This window comes from Rutidosis leptorrhynchoides, chromosome 11 (genome assembly GCF_046630445.1).
Source record: "Rutidosis leptorrhynchoides isolate AG116_Rl617_1_P2 chromosome 11, CSIRO_AGI_Rlap_v1, whole genome shotgun sequence".
Lineage (NCBI taxonomy): Eukaryota > Viridiplantae > Streptophyta > Magnoliopsida > Asterales > Asteraceae > Rutidosis > Rutidosis leptorrhynchoides.
The window spans coordinates 150,238,126-150,257,346 of record NC_092343.1 but is presented as its reverse complement, the minus strand read 5'-3'; the positions used below and the strand labels follow the sequence as shown (position 1 = coordinate 150,257,346).

The 19,221-nt window shown below is 32.2% G+C and overlaps 1 non-coding gene across 1 annotated transcript; it reads left to right on the top strand.

Moving 5' to 3' along the window:
• Positions 1-13,181: 13,181 nt before the first annotated feature.
• Positions 13,182-13,288, top strand: LOC139879159 (small nucleolar RNA R71). Its single transcript, XR_011770010.1, has one exon. It is a non-coding gene; the product is annotated as a small nucleolar RNA R71 (small nucleolar RNA).
• The last annotated feature ends 5,933 nt before the right edge of the window (positions 13,289-19,221 follow it).

Here is a 19,221-nt window from a genome sequence, read left to right as displayed (position 1 = left end):
AATAAAAGACTTAATTTAAAGCGTAAAGTAAATAACGATAATGAAATTGTGAATAATAAAAGTGCGATAAAATAAACTTGCGATAATTAAAAAGTACGATAATTAAAAGTGCAATTAAATACAATAACAATAAATAAAAGTGCTATAATTAGAAGTGCAATTAAATATGAAATAAAGGAAATTAAATATGAAATAAAAGAATTATGCTTATTTAAACTTCCGTAATCATGATGTTTGATGTGTTGATTTTAGTTTTATGCCCAAGGGTTAATTGTCCTTTGTCCTGGATTATTTAATATGTCCATACGGATTTGTCCATAATAGTCCATCAGTCATAAATATAAAGAGCGAAAGCTTTCGTCAAATTATTCTTATTCCCGAAGTCAAATATTTCAACTAATTGGGGATTCGAATTGTAACAAGGTTTTAATACTTTGTTTAATGAATACACCAGGTTATCGACTGCGTGTAAACTAAGGTTTTACTACTTTGTTAACAATTACACCAATTACCCTTGAATGTAATTCACCCCTGTTTCAACAAGTCTATTAACTATTAATCCAGTTTCGTGTCCGGTAAAATGAATAATTATTGGTATTTATAGATATCCCGCCCACCGTACCCAGTTAAGCGTATGTGGTTATATATAAATAAGTCGAATTATAAGTTTGTATATTAAATTAACAAGGTATTGTTTAGTTAATATAAAACCCATTAGTAACCCATAGTCTAATTTCCACAAGTGTCGTTCTTTTATCCAAACCTCAATTATGGTACAAGGCCCAATTACCCAGTTTTAGTAATTAGCCCAACATCATGATTACTTCAGTATTAAATAAGCATAATAATCACTTAGCTACGAGACATTAAATTAAAAAGGTTGAACATAACTTACAATGATTAAAAATAGCGTAGCGTTACACGGACAGAATTTCGACTTACACCCTTACAACATTCGCTAACATACCCTTATTATTAGGATTTAAAATTAAAATTAAAATTTAAAATATAAATATAAATATAAATATTACGTATAGATATAGAGAGATTGATATATTATATTTTTTAAAATGATCAGAATTCATTTGCTTTTATAGGGAGTTTCAGTTTTTGGGGCTCCGCGACTTGCGGCCCTTTCCTTCTTCAAACTCCGCGAGTCGCGGAGTTTGTTTTTACAGCTCACCCACCTTTGGCTCTTTGTTTGACGACGATTTATTTTATAAATATAATATATATATAATTAATATAATTAATTATATATTATATTATATTTATATACATAGTTAACTTGTAATTTTTAGTCCATTGCGTCGAGCGTTGAGAGTTGACTCTGGTCCCGGTTCCGGATTTTCGAACGTCCTTGCGTACTATTTTATATCTTGTACTTTGCATTTTGAATCTTGTACTCTTGTAATTTCGAGACGTTTCTTATCAATAATTGGAACCACTTTGATTTTATTTTGTACTTTTGAGCTTTTTGGTCGTTTGCGTCTTCAATTCGTCGAATTTGTCTTTTGTCTTCACCTTTTAATATTTAAACGAATATCACTTGTAAATAGAACAATTGCAACTAAAAGCTTGTCTTTCTTGGGGAATAATGCTATGAAATATATGTTCATTTTTAGCATTATCAAATATTCCCACACTTGAGCGTTGCTTGTCCTCAAGCAATATAGTCTTGAAATACTAGAATCACTTCTTTATTCTTCACACTTTGTACATTAGTGATTTCTATACGGCGGTATAAACAATGGCAGTAACGATATGGTTTACAGTCCCACATGACTATAAAAATTTAGATCCATTAAGGAAATTGGATCTTTATAAAAACATTTGATCTTTTGAAAATTAAATCTAGTTTTTACCCTAGATAAGTTTTCCGGAATAACCCTTTACCGGTGTTTGCAAATTATTTTTGTGGGTTTGGTGGGTTTCAGATTTGAAAATTTTAGCTCAAAACTTGCGGTTTTGTGTCACCCACTTGCTAACCTTGTATTAGGAAAGCAACACGTCCAGTTTACTTGTCCCGTATATTACCTTTCGGTAAACTACCGTCCGGTTGTAAAGGAAAGCGTTGAACAAGCAACTGTTAAGGCAATGTCCCCTGACATGCTTTTAATTATGGTCTATAACGTGTCGGACGCAATTACTATCCTTTGTAGGAGCAATAGTAAAGCTCACCCTTTTAATTTGTAGGTCTGGTACAAGGTCCTGTCTTTGACCATGCTATGAAACCACCGTTCTTACGGTTGACACCCGATTTGGTTCAGGTGACCTAATGAATTCCTAGGATTTTACGTTCAATGGTAATGAACGCATTGAAAATGGGTTTTCAGAAAACAAATCGGTTTGTAATTTTGATCAAAATATTTTCTCGGTCAAGCTCGAGTTTAGATATCATTGAATTCCATGAGTTTGTAATTCTCAATCTTTAAGGTCAATCTCAAGGATTGAGTAATATCAGGCTTAAAAGCTGATTTTTAATCTTTAAGGAGATTATCCTTTCTGGGGATCTGATTCATTAGTCTTATCAAGCTAATTTGCACGGTGCCCCCCATTGTACGAGATAAATCCTTCTCATGGTTAGGATAAATCTGACCACTTGGCGACCCTGTTTAATGCTAAGGTCCGTGGATTTCTTGCTGATTTTAGTGATGACTTTTCTAGGTTTTTCGTCAACCTACAGCTGGTCTGGACGACAACTTCCTGACCTAAATCAAGAAGCGCGTTTCTTTTTCGGAAGACTTTACTTCCTTTTAATGATGGAATTGATTCATCGTGTAGATCCATCTCTTCTTTTCTTTCATCGGGTAAAACAGTTTAGTTTAGTCCAAAGCAAAAGTATTTTCAGTTATTTGTTACAGAAATATGTTACATATGTTTAAGATAACTTGGTAATTTTTCCCACACTTGGCTTTTATTTTCCTTTTTATTGTCCTCTATTCCATTTTAAATGAATTCTAACATTTTGGTTTGTTTCTCAATTTATGTCCTTTCCAAGGTAACAATAATTTCGGTGTTAACACCTAGTTTTATCGTTCATAAATATGTATAAACATAATTTTGAGTTCATTTAATTGAAAATTTTGAAAAATTTTACTAGAATTGGGTAGTCAGTATATAAGACTAGGGCTGTTCTTTATTATCAGAGAGCACTAGATTCTAATACAACTACTACTTTACTAGTATTTCTAATGGTAACCAAGTGTATAAAGTAAAAATTTTAAAATTCGAAAGAATTTAACCCCTTCCCACACTTAAGATCTTGCAATGCCCTCATTTGCAAGAAATCAGTAACAATTTAAATTATTGAGGGTGATTTGTGTGAAAATGATTAAATTTTACCAAAGTTTCCAAACATATTGGCGTTTGTTTGCTGAATGATAAATGGTGCATATCATTTGTTCATTCCGTCTTGTTGTTATATCACATTTATTTTGCATCTTGTCGTCAAAATTAGTTGCTTTTGCTGAACTTAATGCCAGTCTTTGAAAATGCGTTGTTTTACCCTGTTGTGTACATAAAATAAACTGCAAACATATATACATATTTTTGAAGTTTGGTATATTACCCCACATTCAAAAATTATTAAAATCTAATAATAAAAGTTAGAAAATTATAAAAACTATTACAATATTAACATAAGTATTAAACGTATCAACATTACAAATTACAAAATAAATAAAACTAAGTAGACTAGGGATGATACTGATACCAGTAGGGGTTCCATGCATAACCATATGTGCTATAAAATGCTTCGGCTGGGTTATACCTAGGATACGGTGGTTGGATCTCTATAGACCAGGGAGGGAATATGGGAGATGGAGTAGGAATATAGTTTGTACCTATATGTTGGCAATAAGCTATGATTTGGTTTTGATGAACTTGCCAATCTTCAAATGCTCTATGTCTAGCATTTTCATACTCTTGTGAAGCTATAAACCTTTGCATTTCTGCCATTTCATTTCCCCCTCCTACATTACCTTGCTGTTGGTTTCTCTCAACCTGTGGATGTCTACCATGGTATTGTACTGCGGCGTTATTTCGCTTCTTCAAAACCTTCGCACCATGGTATACATTTAAACCTATTGTATCGTGGGGTTCTGGTTCTTCGACTAATAATCCCCCCCGACTTATATCCACACCGAGATATTCAGCAATCAAAGTAATAAATATACCACCTCCTATTATGCTATGCGGTCTCATCCCCTATCCATAGCTGATAAATAATAACCCACACAATAAGGTATACTTACAGCGCTTTGTGGGTCTCGAATACACATATGGTAAAACAAATCCTGTTCATTTACCTTTTCCTTGTTCTTACCTCGTTGTGTAATTGAATTAGCTAAAAACCTATGAATTACTCTTAATTCAGCTCTATCTATATCCAAATAAGAGTAATTTCCCCTTTTAAATCGGTGATGGCTAGTCATTTGACTCCATACACCATGCGTATCAAAATTTTCGTCTATCTTCCTACCATTCAATATCAACCCTCTACAATCGGCAGATGCTAACTCCTCAGGCGTATATATATACGTAAAGCCTGAGCCATTTCTAGTAAAGACATGTGGCGCATCGAACCTCCTAACAAAAATCTAATAAAAGATCGATCGGTTAAACTAGCTACCCGATCATTTAATTCTATACTACATAACAATTCTTCACACCATACTTTATATACAGGTCTACGCATGTTGAATAACCTTACCCAATCGTTAAAAGTAGAATTACCATACCTCTGTGCAAGTAATTCCCTAATTGGCCCGGCCAATTCTACAGCATCTAATTGTCCCCATTCTATGACCCTAGGTACCTCAACAGCTTTAGAATGAAGAGTATGCAAGCCCCTTTGGTATTTTGGATAATCTATCCAAAGTCTGTCAAATCTCAGTTTCGGGTGCAAATCTTCCAAGTGCATATCAGAAAATGTCATGACTAGATGAGGTATATCTTGTTTGTAGTAGTTATCCACCTCCTGTTGTTCCGCATTCTCAGCAGGAGCATTGTGAGCTTGGGATGAAGATACACCCCTTTCAGTCTGCAAAACACATCAAACACAATTTTTGTGCATCCAAATATGCATTAGTGTCAGCAAAATCATCAATCAAAATAATTACAATGACATGATCAATTTATATCAAACTTAAGCTCATTTTCATATTTTCATCAAATCTACACTTTTTCAAATAAGCATATACGAAAATGTTCGCCAAGTTCATAAGCATTCAACTCAAATAACATGTCAAAATAATCATTACTAGCAATTAAACAAGTTTCAAATGGCATTATCTCTCAAAAATCAAGTTCATGAATTTTAGACTTGAAAAAGTCCACTTTAATTTTCAAAATCGTGTTTAGGCTCAAAGTTTGAATCATTTAACTACCTAAACATGTTACACTACTTAATTTAGCAACAATTCATGACAAAAATCGGCCATAACCTGTTTATATCAAAAAGCCCCAAATTGCTCAAGAACACAAACCCTAGATTACTCAAAATTTGAAGTTTAAGGCTTCTAATCATGTTAAATAGCATCAATCTAGGTTATACAAGCATAATTCATAAACAATTTAAGCATAATTACACTAAAAAGCATCAAAATCAAATTGGGTATAAAATTGCTCAAGAACACTAATTTTCAGATTAAATGGTGTTTAGGTGTAGAAATTTACCGTTTTTCTTGAGTAATTCCTTGATAGCATCCTTCTTAACATGATTTTAGTAAAAGATTTGATGATTAACGGTCAAAAATTGTGAAATTGGGAGTGTTTTTTCGGGTTTGTTTCGCAGTATTTTTTGTGTTGTGGTGTTCAACTGATCAGTTTTTTTTCGTTTTATTTTTTTTACTGTATTTTGGTCCCTCCGCGAGTCGCGGTGTTTGACCTTTCAAACTCCGCGAGTCGCGGAGTTTGTATATTTTTTTTATATCTTATACTAATTTAAACAATTAAATAATTAATTTTAAAATTTTGTTTCCCTTGTTATTCAGGATGAGGTCGTTTTGGATCGATGTCCTAGTCCGTCCTTTGACAAAATTTTAAAATTTGTCTTTTTCAAGCGATTGTTTTAAAAGCTTAGATTTCTTTAGTTTTTTAATGTTTTTGGCATACTTTAATTCAATAAGATTAAAAATAATGATAATAAAAGTTCTCGTCCCTCCCTCGGGTAAAGCAATTTCGGTTCAAAGACCTAGTCTTCAACTTACGACGAATTTTAAAAATCATATTTTTAACTTAGCGACCTAAAGTAAATTTTTGTTTTTAAATTCACACAACTTAAATATAAAATTCAAAATTAATATTAAAAATTCACACCAAACTTAAAATTTAAAATGCATAAAAATAAAATTCATATTTTAAAAATTAAAAAAATTCACACCAAACTTATATTAATTTTTCAAATATTTACAATTTTAAATATATTGATTTTACAAAGTTTACAATATTAATTTAAGATTTATATATTAATTTTAAAAAACATGGTAAAAATAAAATTAAAAATCTTTTTGGCTTTTTATCCCACTTTAGTCAATCAAATATTATCAAAAATATGCGCCCCTCTTTTCGGTAAAGTAATTTCAGTTCCATGACCTAATTTAACTCATGACGAATTTTTGAAATATTTTGGGTTGATTGATTAAAGATATTTATACCTTAAGAATAAACGTTAAATTTCGCAGTGATGTAATAAATTTTTGAATGATATCAATAATTTCGGTCGCCAAACCTAATTTTATTCAATACCAATTTAATACTTTATAGCGAACAAATTAGCGTTTATTATCAAAAGGTTAAAAATAAAAATAAAAACAAAAAACTGTACAGACTTACCTGTGAGATAGTATTCTTAGTTATATGATCTATCCCATTCATAAGATAGTCGGTTTAATTGGTTTTCCATGGCTACATAGGCGTAACCTCGAGCATTCAGTGTTTTTCCTTCTAAACATATGACCGGTCCGTCTCTGCATAAAGTAACAAATTCGGTATTTGAATAGGTTTGATTATTTGAACATTTACCTCCATGTGACCATTTTCCGCATTTGTGACATCTTTCTAGGTGTCGTGCTCTTCTTTTCGCAGCGGATTTTGATTTTCCTTTACCAAATTGTAACTTATTATCTTCGCATCTGGATTCTTTTCTTACTCCGTCCAATCTTTCTCTGATTACTGATACTATTTCACTCAGAAGTGTGTCATTATTACGTTTAGTGATCAAAGTGCGTAGAATTAGACCATGGTTTAGTTCACAGGCAGTCTTCATTTCGTAAAAACCTAAAAAAATAAAAATTCAGAATGGGGGGAGAAGACTAGTTCTTTAGGGTCTGCTAGGGAAAGACCATTCGAGTTCCATTTTCGAGAACTATACGAAAACAGAAAATCTAATTCTAACAGAAATACATAAACCTCCCTATACTTAGTTGAAATTGTGATTAACATTATTTTCAATTGAATCATCAACAACTTGTATATCTTTGACTTTTACTTCAATCCATTTGTTGATTTCCTCCGTAACTTTCACAAATTCAACTAACATCGCCTTTTCTTTTGACGATAAATTGGATATTAATCGGTTATATAACTTAAAATTTCCTTTAATCTTAGCATCGTGAATCCGTTTATAAAGTTTCTTCGTTGAACTGTTAAAAATGGGTTCATCTAATTTCGTATCATCAACGACATTCTTTGTGATTGGATCATCATTAAGTGTTTCTTCATCTTCCCCACACTTATGCGTTTTTATTGGTCTAACAGTTTTGGTTGGTGGAGATCTAAACTTTCGGTTCACAAAGGTGATCGATGTATCACCATCCCTAAGTGTCATTCTACCTTCTCTTACATCAATGAATGCCTCGGTGGTTGCTAAAAATGGACGACCTAGAATTAGAGGAATATCAAGGTTTTCCTCCATATTAATCACTATGAAGTTTGCAATAAAGGTCAAACTTCCCACGTTAACAAGTAAATTATTTGCTATTCCAACCGGGTGTTTAATGGTTTGGTCAAATGATTGAACACCTATTTTGGTTGGTTTTAATTTACCCATGCCTAATCTTTTGTATAAGGAAAGAGGCATAATATTTGCAGTTGCTCCTAAATCTGCGAGTCCATTATATACAGCACCATCATTAAGTAAGCAAGAAATGATAAATTCACCCGGGTCTCCTGCTTTAGTAAGTCGAGTTGGTTTGTAAACCTTTTTCGAGTGTTCTTTCCTTGGTTCTTTCACTTCTATTTGAATTTCTTGTTCACATTTTTCTTCGTTTCTTGGAATGGGAGGTTTGTATAAGAATTCTTCTTCATCACTCAAATTTGAATCCTCCTTATATTTTAATTTTGATTTTTCATATGTTGTTGATAACATATTTATGTTTTCATTTTGAAGGTTTTCTTTGGTGGTGAAATTATGATTAACTTCGTTGTCAACTTCCATCGGACCATGTATGTAATGTTTAACTCTGTGACCATTAACGTTAAATTCAATCCCATTTGAATTTATTAATTCTATCGTTCCGTATGGGAAAACTCTTTTGACTATGAATGGTACAGACCATCTTGATTTCAATTTTTCAGGAAATAGCTTGAATCATGAATTGAAAAGAAGAACTCTATCTCCTTCTTTAAATTCTTTTGAACTTCTGATTCTTTTATCATGCCATTTCTTCGTTCTTTCTTTATAGATTAACGAATTTTCGTATGCTTCATGTCTTAATTCTTCTAATTCGTTTAGTTGACTTAATCGTAGACGTCCAGCTTCATGTATATCAAGATTACATGTCTTCAAAGCCCAAAATGCTTTGTGTTCAATTTCTACTGGAAGATGACATGCTTTTCCGTAAACGAGTCTAAAAGGTGTGGTTCCAATTGGAGTTTTGTAGGCTGTTCTAAAAGCCCAGAGTGCATTCTCCAATTTAATGGACCATTCCTTCGGATTTGATCCTACGGTTTTCTCTAGAATACGTTTTAAAGCTCGGTTGGTATTTTCAACTTGTCCACTTGTTTGTGGATAATATGCGGCGGAGATTTTATGAGTTACTCCATATCTTTTAAGAACTTTCTCAAGTTGATTATTACAGAAATGAGTTCCCCGATCACTTATTAAAGCTTTCGGTGTTCTAAACCTTGCAAAAAGACGTTTTAAAAAGTTGACTACAACTCGTGCATCATTAGTTAGGAGAGCTTGTGCTTCCGCCCATTTAGATACATAATCAATGGCTACGAGAATATAGAGATTATTATGAGATTTTGGAAATGGACCCATAAAGTCAATACCCCAAATGTCAAATACTTCACATACTCTGATGACATTTTGTGGCATTTCATCACGTTGACTTATTTTTCCGGCCCTTTGACATGCATCACAGGATTTGTAAAGAAGGTGTGCGTCTTTGTAAATTGTAGGCCAATAGAATCCAGCATCATAAACTTTTCTTGCTGTTTGTTGAGGCCCATAATGCCCTCCTGTTGGTCCTGTGTGACAATGGTTTAAAATTTTACTAGCTTCATCTCCGAATACACATCGGCGTATTATTCCATCTGGACAACTTTTAAAAAGATGTGGATCTTCCCAGAAATAGTGTTTTATATCACTAAAGAATTTCTTTCGTTTTTGGTACGACAATCCTTTCTCAAGGAATCCACAAACTAAGTAATTTGCATAGTCTGAAAACCATGGAATTTTATTATAATCTATCTTCAATAGATATTCATCAGGAAAGTTGTCTTCTATGGCCGATTCATTTAGAACTTCTAATTCAGGATTTTCAAGACGAGAAAGATGATCAGCGGCAAGATTTTCTGCTCCTCTTTTATCTTGAATTTCAATATCGAACTCTTGTAAGAGTAAGATCCAACGGATTAATCTTGGTTTGGCATCTTGTTTCGAAAATAGGTATCTAAGAGCAGAATGGTCGGTATAGACCACCGTTTTAGCTAGAACGAGATATGATCGAAATTTGTCAAAAGCAAAGACAATAGCAAGGAGTTCTTTTTCAGTAGTTGTGTAATTTGTTTGTGCTCCTTGTAACGTCTTACTAGCATAATATATAGGTTGAAATCGTTTTTGAATCCTTTGTCCTAAAACGGCTCCCATTGCAAAATCACTTGCATCGCTCATTAGTTCAAATGGTAAATTCCAATTTGGTGTTATCATGATCGGCGCATTAGTGAGTTTCTCTTTAAGAATATTAAAAGATTTGATACATTCATCTGAAAAGATGAATGGAGCATCCTTTTCTAGGAGTTTATTCATAGGAGTGGCAATTTTAGAAAAATCTTTTATGAAACGTCAGTAAAAACCGGCATGCCCTAGAAAACTCCTAACTCCTCTAACATTGGTGGGATGTGGAAGTTTAGCAATTACATCTACTTTAGCTCTATCCACTTCAATTCCTTCCTTTGAGATTTTATGTCCAAGAACGATGCCTTCTTTAACCATAAAATGGCATTTCTCCCAATTAAGTACTAGATTTGATTGTTCGCATCTAATCAGCATTAGTTCAAGATTAGCTAGACATGATTCAAATGTATCACCGAAGACTAAAAAGTCATCCATGAAAACTTCCATGCATTCTTCTATCATGTCGTGAAAAATTGCCATCATGCACCTTTGAAAGGTTGCAGGGGCATTGCAAAGTCCAAATGGCATGCGTTTGTAAGAAAAAGTACCATAAGGGCACGTGAATGTGGTTTTCTCTTGGTCTTCGGGTACTATTGGAATTTGAAAATATCCGAAAAATCCATCTAGAAAACAATAGTAACTATTTCCGGCTAATCTTTCCAACATTTGATCAATGAAAGGTAAGGGAAAGTGATCTTTTCTACTGGCGTCATTTAATTTTCTATAATCAATACATACACGCCATCCTGTTACAGTCCTTGTAGGAATAAGCTCATTTTTTTCATTTGTAATGACAGTCATGCCACCCTTCTTAGGCACGCATTGAACTGGGCTTACCCATGGACTATCAGAGATTGGATAAATTAAACCTGCATCTAGCAGTTTAATAATCTCTTTCTTAACTACATCTTGCATATTAGGATTTAATCTTCGTTGGCGTTGCACATACGTTTTATGACCTTCTTCCATAAGGATTTTATGTGTGCAATACGAAGGACTTATTCCTTTAATATCATGAATCTTCCATGCAATGGCTGGTTTATGAGCTTTCAACACAGAAATGAGTTGTGATTTCTCATTTTCAGTACGAGAAGACGATATTATTACAGGTAATTCAGATTCACCATGTAAATAAGCGTATTCCAAATGGTTTGGAAGTGGCTTTAACTCTAATTTCGGAGGTTCTTCTATCGATGATTTGTATCGATATCTGTCTTCTTCTTTTAGCATTTGAATTTCTTCTGTTGTTGGTTCATATCCATTAGCTATAAGTGTAGCTAACATTTCAGCTTCATCAATTTGTTCAGTTCCTTCTCCTAAAGAACATTCTCCTGTTCCTTGTAATTCTGGAAATTCTTCTAATAATTCTGCATGTGCATCTATAGTTTGAATATAATAACATGTATCATCTGCAGATTGTGGTTGTTGCATTGCTTTATCAACTGAAAAGGTAACACTCTCATCCTCTATACTTAGGGTCAATTTCTTACCGAACACGTCTATCATTGCTTTAGCCGTGTTTAAGAATGGTCTTCCTAATATGAGAGGAACTTGAGAATCTTCTTCCATGTCCAGAACAACAAAATCTACTGGAAATACTAAAGTACCAACTTTAACTAGCATATTCTCCATTATCCCTCTAGGATATTTTATTGATCTATCGGTTAGTTGTATGCTTATTCTTGTTGGTTTCAATTCTCCAAGGTCTAGTTTAGTGTATAGTGAAAACGGCATTAGATTTATACTAGCACCTAAGTCTGCCAATGCTTCTATTGAACTAAGACTACCCAGAAAACATGGAATTGTGAAACTTCCTGGATCAGATAATTTTTCTAGTATCTTATTCAACAGCACTGCTGAACAATTAGCATTCATGGTAACAGCCGAGAGTTCTTCCATTTTCTTTCTATTTGAGATTAGATCTTTCAAGAATTTAGCATATCTAGGCATTCCTGAAATCACATCAATGAAAGGAAGATTTACATTTATCTGTTTAAACATATCCAAGAATTTGGATTGCTCGGCTTCAAGTTTCTCTTTCTTCATTTTACTCGGGTAAGGAAGTGGTGGTTGGTATGGTTTAACATAAGGTTTAGCCTTAACTGTGTTATCTTCATTAACCTTTTCAACTACCGGTTCTTTTTCCTTATCTTGATCAGGTTGTGGTTCTTGTGGAGTAGGAATAGCTTCATCAGAAGTTACAGGTATTTCAGGTGGTTTAATTGTTGTACCACTTCTTGTGGTAATGGCTTTAGCTGTTTCATTCCGGGGGTTAGCATTTGTATCACTAGGTAGACTTCCCGGTTTTCTTTCACCTATTAACCCTGCTAGGTTACTTACTTCTTGTTCCAGATATTGAATAGAAGCTTGTTGATTTCTAAATGCTTGAGCATTTTGTTCATTGGTTTGTTTTTGAGATGTGAAAAACTGCATTTGAGTTTCAACTAGCTTCGTCATCATATCTTCTAAATTCGGCTTTTTATCATCGGTTTGTGGTGGTTTGTTTTGAAAATTAGGTCTTTGCTGATTGTAAGTATTGTTAGATACTTGTTGATTGCTAGGACCTTGTTGGTTGTTATATGGAATATTTCGGTTATAGTTCTGGTTTTGATTGTAAATCGGTCTTGGCGGTTGATAATTATTCTGATAATTATTTCCAGGCCTTTGGTTTATGTATGAAATATTCTCTCTTTGTTCCATTGTTAATTCAATACTGAGACAATCTTTTGTCAAATGTGGTCCTCCACACTGCTCACAATTAATTCGTATTGAGTGAATATCCTTAGTCATCTTTTCCATTCGTCTCTCCACAGCATCTATCTTTGCGGAAATGGAATCTAAGTCATGGCTAGAATCGGCTCTAGCTGCTTTAGATGATCTAACAATATCTTTTTCTTGGTGCCACTCATGTGAGTGGGAAGCAGTGTTATCAATAATTTTGTAAGCATCAGTTTCGGTTTTCTTCATAATGGAACCACCAGCTGCTATATCGATGTCTTTCCTTGTGGTGATGTCGCATCCTTGGTAGAATATTTGTACTATTTGACAGGTGTCTAAACCATGTTGTGGACATCCTCTTAATAACTTTCCAAATCTTGTCCATGCCTCATATAGAGTTTCATTTGGCTTCTGTGTGAACGTAACAATTTCTCCTTGAAGTCTTACGGCTTTAGATGCCGGAAAGAATTGTTTAAGAAATTTTTCAACTAAAACGTCCCATATATCAATCGCCCCTTCAGGTAACGATTCTAACCAATCTTTGGCTTCTCCCTTTAAAGTCCAGGGAAATAACATGAGATATATCTGTTCATCTTCCACTTCTCTTATTTTAAATAGTGTGCAGATCCTATTAAAGGTACGGAGATGTTCATTTGGATCTTCCTTTGGCGCACCACTAAATTGGCATTGATTAGTCACCATGTGTAGAATTTGTCCTTTGATTTCATAATCTGGCGCATTAATGTCTGGATGAGTAATTGCGTGACCTTGGCCAGTGCGTTTAGCTCTCATTCGGTCTTCCATACTTAAAGGTTCCAGATTCTCCATAATTGAATTTGTTGAATCGGAATCACTAGAGGATTCTGATTTAATGGTTCGTTCCTCAACAATCTCTGTTTGAATGATTGGTGGTTCCGGAGGAAAATTTAATGGTTCAGGATCTATGAATCGTCCCTGAATATTCTCCGGATTCTCAATTGTGAGGTCGGGTTTAAAAAATGGATTATCGGAAATTTGAACTGGAGTACTTGGTCTACTGGATGACGATTCTAAAGAAAAATCAACGGCGGTAATTTTTGCTAAATGTCTTGATCTAGTTACAGGTGGTGAACGTACAAAAGGTGGTGAACGTCTTGCTCGGTGCATTCACTGAATATCCTATTAGTTTTTAAAAGGAAAGAAAAATTATATAAGTTATCCAATTAATAGACTTTTCTGATTTTGCCCACGTTTCGAATAGCCAAAAGATGCAGCAGAGGGGCAGGATTCGTTTGGTCTCAATATAATTGAGGACTGTTTGGCTCCAATAACCCGGTCCATGTACAAATCCAACTATTACTACGAACCAGAAAATTTTGATGTCTATCAATTTAACCACTTAAAATAAATTTTCGTAATTTTAAGAAATTTAGATAAGAAGTAGAAAAAATTCTAAGTCCTAAAAACTAGAATGACGAGAAATAAGAAAGAAAAAGAGCGCGTCGAAAAAGAAAAAGAAAAGGGTTGAAAAATAAAAGGCGTCGGAAAATAAGAAATAAAAAGAAATGACTTATAGAACTTAAAAACACTCGACTAACCCAACCTTATTACTATCACTAACTTAAAATTATAATCGCAAATTGAGATTACTAATTGGAATGATAATTGATACATAGGTAAAAGGTGTCTAAAAATATTAAAGCTTACAAGAAAAACTATATCTCAAATGGCAATAACTTAAAAAGAAACTAAAACTTAAAAAGGTGTCGCAAAATTCTAAAGTACCTAAATTTTAGTCTAAAGAAAAAGCACTTAAGGAATTTTATGGCAAAGCCTAAAAATCTAGAAGTAAAAAAATAACTATGGCAAAAACTTAGTTTAAAACTAAAAATTAACGAAAAATACAAATATTACGCTAAAACAATTAAAAAGAGATAAAATATAAAAATATACTAAAAGTTGTAAAAAGTACAATTTTTTATAAAAATATTATTTTTATATTATTTAATTTATAAAACTATTAATTTTACAATTTAATTAAACTAAATAAACTAAATATACAAATTAAATAAATAAACTAAACTTAATAATAAATTAACAAAACTAATTGTGTTTTTTTTTATATTCTGTTTTATATTTTCTGTTTAAATAAAAATATTTATATAATAAAAACTTATATTTAAAAACTAAAATAAAAATAGAACTACTTTATAATAAAAATCTTAAAACTAGATTTATATATTTATTTATTATTTTTTTTTCGGTTTTTAATTTTATGTTCTAAATAAACACAAAATATTTAAATAAAACTTATATTTTTATAAAATAAAAATAAAGAAACTTTATAAAACTTAAATATTTAATAAACTCTTAAAAATATTTATATTTTTGTTTTTCTTTTCTATGTTTTCGAATATTTAAAACGTATTTTTTCAAAAACGTATTTTTATAAAAGTAAACTAAAAATAAAAATCTTTTTTTTTTAATTATTAGCGTTGCACTTCCGGCTTTTAAGCTAGATTGTCCTCAGCAGCGGCGCCAAAAATACTTGATGTCAAAGCTAAGGGGTATAAAATACTATTAAATTTTACAAGAAAATACTATTAAATACGATACAATTTTACACAAGATATTTATTTATTTATAGAATGGATATACTTAAACCTTGCTACAACACTTATAGGCAGTGTACCTAATCGTACAGTAGTGTAATTTTTAGTAAGTCCGGTTCGTTCCACAGGGAAAATCTTTATACAAAGCTTAACGCTATATTAGTTTACTTTTATAAAAATACAAATATATATATATATATAAGTAATATTATTATTATAAAGGGGGGTTTTTACCGTTTAATGACCGGTTTGTCGATTTTAATTCTTCAGTCGCAGTTAAAACCAAATGTAAAATATTAAATAAAAGACTTAATTTAAAGCGTAAAGTAAATAACGATAATGAAATTGCGAATAATAAAAGTGCGATAAAATAAACTTGCGATAATTAAAAATTACGATAATTAAATGTGCAATTAAATACAATAACAATAAATAAAAGTGCTATAATTAGAAGTGCAATTAAATATGAAATAAAGGAAATTAAATATGAAATAAAAGAATTATGCTTATTTAAACTTCCGTAATCATGATGTTTGACGTGTTGATTTTAGTTTTATGCCCATGGGTTAATTGTCCTTTGTCCTGGATTATTTAATATGTCCATACGGATTTGTCCATAATAGTCCATCAGTCATAAATATAAAGAGCGAAAGCCTTCATCAAATTATTCTTATTCCCGAAGTCAAATATTTCAACTAATTGGGGATTCGAATTGTAACAAGGTTTTAATACTTTGTTTAATGAATACACCAGGTTATCGACTGCGTGTAAACCAAGGTTTTACTACTTTGTTAACAATTACACCAATTACCCTTGAATGTAATTCACCCCTGTTTCAACAAGTCTATTAACTATTAATCCAGTTCCGTGTCCGGTAAAATGAATAATTATTGGTATTTATAGATATCCCGCCCACCGTACCCAGTCAAGCGTATGTGGTTATATATAAATACGTCGAATTATAAGTTTGTATATTAAATTAACAAGGTATTGTTTAGTTAATATAAAACCCATTAATAACCCATAGTCTAATTTCCACAAGTGTCGTTCTTTTATCCAAACCCCAATTATGGTACAAGGCCCAATTACCCAGTTTTAGTAATTAGCCCAACATCATGATTACTTCGGTATTAAATAAGCATAATAATAACTTAGCTACGAGATATTAAATTAAAAAGGTTGAACATAACTTACAATGATTAAAAATAGCGTAGCATTACACGGACAGAATTTCGACTTACACCCTTACAACATTCGCTAACATACCCTTATTATTAGGATTTAAAATTAAAATTAAAATTTAAAATATAAATATAAATATAAATATTACGTATAGATATAGAGAGATTGATATATTATATTTTTTAAAATGATCAGAATTCATTTGCTTTTATAGGGAGTTTCAGTTTTTGGGGCTCCGCGACTTGCGGCCCTTTCCTTCTTCAAACTCCGCGAGTCGCGGAGTTTGTTTTTACAGCTCACCCACCTTTGGCTCTTTGTTTGCCGACGATTTATTTTATAAATATAATATATATATATATAATTAATATAATTAATTATATATTATATTATATTTATATACATAGTTAACTTGTAATTTTTAGTCCATTGCGTCTAGCGTTGAGAGTTGACTCTGGTCCCGGTTCCAGATTTTCGAACGTCCTTGCGTACTATTTTATATCTTGTACTTTGTGTTTTGAATCTTGTACTCTTGTAATTTCGAGACGTTTCTTATCAATAATTGGAATCACTTTGATTGTATTTTGTACTTTTGAGCTTTTTGGTCGTTTGCGTCTTCAATTCGTCGAATCTGTCTTTTGTCTTCACCTTTTAATATTTAAACGAATATCACTTGTAAATAGAACAATTGCAACTAAAAGCTTGTCTTTCTTGGGGAATAATGCTATGAAATATATGTTCGTTTTTAGCATTATCATATATCTTATATATATATTTTAAAACCATCATAAATCTTTTCGTACTAAGCTATTTAGTATGAATTGAAAAAGGGTAAATACTACTCGGTTAAATTCATATTACTAATATGCTATGATGTACATCCTTCGTTAACAACTTAACCTTCATTACCTACAATCTCTGTTTCAATCCAAAGAATTCCGTTTCATAATAAACCAAGTGTATTATTCAATAATATGGTTGATTTTACACTTTCATCTTCGATGCACTCGAAACTTTCTAGAAAACATCATTTGCACCTTGCAAAGTTTGCAAGAATTCCACGAATATCAACACCCTTCACCAAGGAATATCAATAAGAATAAATAATGAAGTATAGATTTCATTAACGAAATACTCCGCAAAGATTATGTAATCTTTAATATTTTAGAGATTATTCATTTCTAATTCAAGCCGAAAATCAAATGAGCTTAATATGATATTAACTCATTAAATCTGTATTACATCTGAAGAAAATATACATACATATATTTTCATAAAAATGGTAATAAAAATTCTTTTGTACACAGTATTAATTGTGAAATCTTTAACGGGTTGGTAATACTCGGGAAATATATAAGTTCGCAATTAATATGTTATATTGTACATTCTTCAACTTTGATTCAAAAATTATTAACTATGCTCACAGCGATATACAACCGTTTTCATACAAATTCAATTACATATTATGATATTGACGGATTAGAATCCAAGTCATAACTCTGAATCAGTGAAATCATTCTTAGATCTCTACATCTTTCAAAGCTATACTTTGACTTCAAAACTGTGAAAGATCCTTTGGTATTGTTTTTACCAAAAATAACCTTGCAATTCTTTTTCAAAGTATCCAGTATTATCAACCATTCAACCAGTCAACGACGACCTTTCAGACTTGTAATTTTGGCATATACGTTTTCGTTACTGGGGAACCTTTCATGTTCCACCACATTAGCAGTAAATTTACCAACAACTTCATTGATCTTTGGCCTTCCGAAAAATCCTTATACTCATTGAAACTGTATCATGTACTCATCCACATCTTGTAACGGCAATTGCCATACCAACTATCGGGAATTAGCAATCAGTATCTTGAAATCTTGTAGCACGTCTACGCCGACAGTTATATGTGTACATATAACGTCTACCTCCTGGACTTACATACTACGAATGTGAAGTTTCCGAAAAACACCCCAAACTACGAAACTAGTTCTCCGAATTTTGGAAAAATGTTGATGAAGCGGCAAAAACTGTAAACGACCTTAACAGTCAAAAGTTTGATGATAAAGAATAGTATGGTGGTAAAGCATAGAAAAAGAGAAGGTTTGGAATTGAAAAACGGATTGAGCAGACCATGAAGGAGGCTGTGGATAAATCACAAAGACTAAATCTACCTTCAAAGAATCCAAATGATTCAGAGTCTGCTGAAATCATTAGTGAATACCTTGCTCCTTACTCTAAAACCTTTGCGGACAATATTCTTCATCATCATCTTATCTTAAATATTCTAAGATATCATCGTATCTCCCATTATAAATATCCTCCATAATTCTGAAGATATTTTTCGAAACCATTCTTATCTGAAATCATTACCTCTTCGCGCTATCTGTGTTACATCATAAAAGAAACTATTTTAATTTCTAAAATCTAAAAAATTCGAAAAAAATGGATGTTTTGAAGTAATGTTGGGAACTGAAGCATGAGTTAGTATAATATAATGACACTTGATCAACGTGATTATATTACAGTAAGTCATGTTGAGTTTCTAATGGAACGTGACAAAGGTTCACAGATCACACCCTCATCATAAACCATGTTACATAACTTTTTCAT